The following is a 6,000-nucleotide window of genomic DNA, read 5'->3' as shown; positions in this document are numbered from 1 at the left end:
GTCACTACTAAGGTTTGTTTTTCTGGTTTTTTTTTTCACGTCCAGAAAATAGATACTTTAAATATGCCCATATATGATCAGTCTCTTGATGACTGACTCATGTTAATTAAATTCACTGTAAACTATCTAATACAGGAATCAGCTAGACCTGGGTTTATATCCTTGCTCTGTCACAGCACCAACCTTCAGTATTTTCATTCTTAAAAGGGGAATTCTTGATAATTTTCAAGGGTGGTAAAAATTAAAAAGGATGTATGCCTTATAGTGTCTGGTGTGATAACTGTAAATGGTTGGGCTATCTTTTCTGTTGATCTTAGAACTCATGTCCCTGAAATACAGAGAGCCTGCCTATATTAAAATCTTTAGGAAGTTGGATTATCAATAAGAACTCTTGATTAGAAAGCACAGAATTAGATCCAGCGAAATAGTGGATCAAAAACCGGAGGGGATTGGAGATGGTTAGGAGAAGTGGTTGCCTTCACTCTGGAGGAAAAGTTGGATACAAAGTTGGTCTTTACCCTACAGCAGTGATTCTTCAGAGCTTGGATGGCTTGTGTTCCCAGAGTTAGAGCTTCTACCCTAGGGAGGGAGTGCTCTGTGCCACCTGTGATGTGACCCCCGGTTCCCATCGCTCCCTGCTTCTGACCTTGCCACAGTCAAGTGCTGCACATAGAGCCCTGGAGAGTTTTCTCTCTCTTCCTGTGAGGCTTTGATTACATACAACTAACCAGTCCACCTTTAACTCACTATAACAGTCCCTGTATTGAGGAGATCATGGGGAGTAATTTAAATTGTCTGATGTGAGAGGATGGTGGCACTGCTCTTGAGATAGGGAGCCTGGAGGAGCAGGAGTTGTGTATAATATGATTAGTTTTATTCTGGACCAGTTGAGTTTCAGGTCCAACCTTTGAGACTGGAATTCTAGCTGGCATTTAGTGAGCAGTAAGAGTGTGTGTGGGTCTAGAGAGGGTAAAGGTCACAAGTCGAGCTCATTTTGCATATGCCTTCCCTACTGCTACCTGGAGTACAGTTCCCCCACTTGTTTGTCCGCTGAACTACTAGTCTTTTATCAACCAGTTCAAAGGTTTTCTTTTTTGCATAGCAGCCATCCTAAAAGGTAGGTCCTATTATCCAGGTTTTATAAATGAGGAAATCGAGGCACAGAGGTTAACTAACTTATTCAAGGTCACATTGCTGGTAATTGAGGTGACACTGGGATTTGAACCCAACCAGCATGGCTCAGACTCCATGCTCATAACCATTTCACTCTTATTGCTCTCGAGGCACTTAGTAAGTACTTACTGTATGACTGAAGTGTTTATGGTGGTCATCTCTACACGAGAGATTCAAGGAGACAGGTTTTCCCTTTTAGGACAATATTTCCAATGAGATAAAAACCAGTCCCAAAATGTTCTCTTTTTCTCTGTTCCTGCTAACATTGTATTGGTTCAAGACATCCTCATCTCTTGTCAGAACTATTAGACTAGGCCCAGTACTGGGCTTCCCACTGTGTGTCTTATTTCCTTGGTAACACTGTTACTGGAATCATCTTTCTGAGATGTGTATGACCTTGTTACTCCCCTGTAGGAGATCTCCATTGGCTCCCCAGTACCTATAGAAGTTCCTAAGCCAATAAAAAGAACGAACTCTTCTTCTGTCCTCTGTTTGGAATAGTCTAGTGAAGGACCTTGGCGTGGCTTGGCTGCTGGGGTCAGGTTCCCATTCTGGAGCACATAATTGTGCTGGGACAATGGGAACACTGTGATTTGCCCATCTTGGAACATGCGCCTGATCCTGTGGCCAAGTTGGAAGTGGTGGGTAGGGTTGGGAGTGAAGCCCAACAGAGACTTCAGGTTTAGAAGAGGCCACTCCTAAAGGGTAAGCTCAGTCACCTAGGGAGAGGGAGGAAGGGTACTGAGTGATGCCGTGGGGGGTGGGCTCACTAAGGTGGCTAAACATTATCGCGGGCTTCAGCCTCCCGCTCTGTTCTTGCTTTAGTTGGATGGGTGTTCACTCCCTTGGGCAGTGGGATACAGAGGAGGGTAAGAGTGCAGGAGCAGATCATCTGGCAGGGGGAGCAGCAAGCCAACAAGAAACATGGTGTGATGATTTCCTCCCAGGAGAAAGCTGAGGGATTCTAATATACAGTATATTGCTATGGTTCCATGATTAAATAACAGTGGAGTATTTTTTTCAGAAAATATGAAATAGATATTGTATTTAATCACAGCTTTGCTTGTCCCGAGTTGTCAAATTTAGATAGTCAAATCCTGGCTTGACCACTTCCTAGCTGTGTGACTTTGGGGAGATTCTGTTTGTGGGCAGTTCTCTGAGTCTCAGTCTCTTCAGCTACAAAATAGGATGGTATTGGGGTTGTTGTGATGATTACATTCGATGATGCATTTAAAATGCTGGGCATAATACTTGCACATAGTGAGACTCAGAAAATTGTTAACAGTCTATGGCCATGCCACGCTGAACAAGCCCGATCCCCTCTGATCTTGGAAGCTAAGCAGGGTCAGGCTTGGTTAGTACTTGGATGGGAGACCACCTAGGAAGACCAGGTGCTATAGGCATAAAAAATTAAAAAATAAGGAGATCATAAACTGACAAGGTCCTTGCAACCAAGGGTTGCCTCGCCTAAAAAAAAAATTGTTAAAAAATGTTTGAACAGAGAGCATAGGATGAAATAGCAGCCGTGAAATATGTGAAACTGAACTCTAATTTTTTAAAGATACGTAATTTTCAAAAAGTACAAAACAAAACTGTGATATCCCTAACACTTTATAATCACAGCACCTTCATACATAGAGTCATTGTGTCCCTCCTTAGGTCGTTTGTGGTAAATGATACTACCCTCATGGAATTTGTGAGGATGCTGTTAAATTCTGAAGGTTAAGTTCTGAAGCTAGACCTGTCTTTTGACTTCAAATCTTATGACTCATACTTGCCTTGTTCTCCAAAGTCTTGTCAAATATTAAGAATGAATGACTTATATTGTAGAACGGCAGAGCAAAGGTTGATGATACAGCTTTTGTCATTTGAAAATGTGACAGATATTCCTTGTGCAAAGAATTTTATCATCTTAGATCTTTGAGTTTCCCTTTTCTTAGACTGATTTCTGTTGGAAGGGATGCCTTGGACATGGGTAAAAGTGGAAATACCCCACCTGTGAGACTGGCATGGGAGGGAATATAAAGAAGCCTGACCTGCCTCTTCAAACCTTTGCATCGTGAAAGAGAGCAATTGAGATAGCAGAGTCTGTGTAAAGTGGTACCTCTTGGCCGCAGTGTGTATTAATGTTTGTGGACTGATTAGAATGGAAAATGACTCCCTCCCTCTTCTAAATTGCAACATTAATGTACCTGGAGGATTGAGAATGGCTATGTGTAGAGCCACAGGGAAGATAGAGTAATCAGGGGGATCGTTTCATAAACTTTATAAATATCTAACCAATGTACTGTATACTTGAAACCGAAAAAAATACTCTGACACAAGAATTCTGTTTGAATAAAAACATTTTTTTCACTGAAAAAAAATCTTCCAGTTTCTGTGTAGCATAGCACCTCTTAATGCTAGTGCTTTCAGAAGAAACAAAAATCCTAAATTGAGTATATATTCATGATTCAATATTTACAAAACACAAAGCTTGAAATTAGAAAATAAAAGTAGACTACCTGTTTCCTACTATGGACAGGGATGTGTTCTAAATTACTGGAGAGCTACTCTAATTTCAAGTCTGAATAAGCTCTGAACTACTCTGATTTTATGGTATGTTATCAATTTATAGCAATGGTTCTCCACTCTGGTGTACATTAGACTTATCTCATGGACCTTTATGGAAATGCAAATAGAACAGGGATTGCAGAATGTTTAAAATCAGCAAAAAGGCCAAACTTAGTTCAGGTTCAAAATGTGTCTTTTTTTTTTTTTTTTTTTAAGGCGAGGCAACCCTTGGTTGATCTCACAGATTGCAAGGACCTTGTCAGTTTACAATCCCTTATTTATTAATTTTTAAATTTTTTACACCTACAGCCTCTGGTCTCCCATCCAAGTACTAACCAGGCCAGACCCTGCTTAGCTTCTGAGATCAGACGGGATCGGGCATGTTCAGGGTGGCGTGGCTGTAGACAAATGTGTCTTAAGAGAAACTGGAAACCAAAAACCTGTTCACTTTTTGAGTGGGTAGAAAGGATTGTAAAGGCAGTTGAATACCCTACTCAATGACCCTTCACTGTTAACATTACTGATAACTTCCAGCCTTTATCTTACCTGGCTTTACTTAGAACCTTTAACATGGCTCTTAACAGCTGCCTAAATCATATAAAACTCTGTGGAGACTACAGTTTTGTCAATCCCAAGGAAGACTTGAAGCTCTCTTGCCCATATCTCTACTGAAACAGACTTTTGCCTTCTGTATTCAGAAGTCGGGAAAGGTACCTCCTATTCTTTTCCAGTCAGAACTAACTATATCCCTGTCCTTATCTCTTATCTTTAGTTCTCTGTGCTTAAATATATATAGAATGTTATGTCTAGTTCGATTACTGTGAATAAAACAAGATTAGACAAATTTTTGCTGTCTCTAGAGGACAGTTGTGTTTACAAGTTCTGAGTTTTAAAAATCTGAGTGTATTGCAGAGCTAATTTTTGTTTGTTTAAATGGAACATACGGCTTCAAATAAAGTAGTAAACACTTTTTCTGCTCATAGTTGCCTGTAACCCCAAATGATTAAAGGATGTGGTGAATTTTTTTCCGTATTACTATATCTCAGGACCTACAGAGTCTTTGCCTTATTATATTATAGGATGTGTTAATTTATTGTTTGTCACCACAGTTATATTATAAACTCTATATGAGGAAAGATGGTTTGTTTTGCTCTCCACTCTAATCCTAGAGTCTAGCATATAGTATGTGCTAATACCATTATTGAATGAAAAAGTTGTATTTTTTCTGCTCTTCTCTTTACTCTGTTTCATTTCCTCCCCATTTTCCTCGTATTTAATATTGGCATGAATCATGGCTAAGGGCTTCCATTGTTATTTAAAAGAGCTTTATTGAGGTATAATTTATATGTCATAAATTCATCCATTTTAAGTGTGCAATTCAGTTATTTTTAGTAAATTTACAGAGTTGTGTAGCCATCACCACAATTTTAGAACATTTCCTTATCCCAGAAAGATCCCTCGTGCCCTTTTGCAATCACTCTCTGTTTCCACCCCAGTCCCAGGCAGTCTCTAATCTACTTCCTGTCTCTCTAGTTTTGCTTTTTCGGAGCCGTTTCATATAAGTAGAATCATATGACATGTTGTCTTTTGAGTCTTGCTTCTTTAACTTAGCATAATTTTAAAAATTGAGACGAAATTCACATAACATAAAATTAACCATTTTAAAGTGTACACAACTCAGTGGCATTTAGCATTTAGTCCATTGTTGTGCAACTACCCATGCCTTTGGTTTCAAAACTTTTTTCATCATTCCAGAAGAACACCCTGTTCTTCATAAATAATCATTCTCCCCTCCCCATATCCCCTGGCAACCATCAATCTGCTTTTTGTCTCTGTTTTTATGAATTTAACTATTCTGAATAATTCATATTCAGAATATGAATTATACAGTATTTGAGCTTTTCTGTCTGACTTTGACTTAACATTTTTTCATGGTTCATCCATGTTTGTCATGTGTCAGTACTTCATTTCTTTTTATGGCCGAATAATATTTTCTTGCATGGATATGCTGCAATTTGTTCATCTGTTAATAGACATTGGAGCTGTTTTCACCTTTTGGCTATTGTGAATAGCGCTGCTGTGAACATTTTTGAACAAGTATCTGTTTGAGTACCTGTATCTTTGGATTCCTGGTTGTCCATTCACTGATATTTTTAGGCCTATGATTATTAATTCCTTAGGTTTTTTAGAGGATGAATGTTTTTATGTACTTATGGCACACAGAAGGCATCTTATAAATACATTCAACAAATATATACTGAAGATCTGTCATGT

General features: G+C 39.0%; 1 protein-coding gene and 1 pseudogene across 2 annotated transcripts in view; both read left to right on the top strand.

Annotated features, from left to right (window-relative positions):
* PRKAR2A (protein kinase cAMP-dependent type II regulatory subunit alpha) overlaps positions 1-6,000 on the top strand; it is a 96,900-nt gene that overhangs the window by 13,644 nt on the left and 77,256 nt on the right. The gene's annotated exons all lie outside the window — the stretch shown is intronic.
* On the top strand, positions 2,458-2,576 carry LOC112477583 (annotated as a pseudogene).

This window comes from Pteropus alecto, unplaced genomic scaffold (genome assembly GCF_000325575.1).
Source record: "Pteropus alecto unplaced genomic scaffold, ASM32557v1 scaffold53, whole genome shotgun sequence".
Taxonomy (NCBI): domain Eukaryota; kingdom Metazoa; phylum Chordata; class Mammalia; order Chiroptera; family Pteropodidae; genus Pteropus; species Pteropus alecto.
Note: the sequence above shows the minus strand (reverse complement) of the source record. Positions and strands in the feature narration are given on the sequence as shown.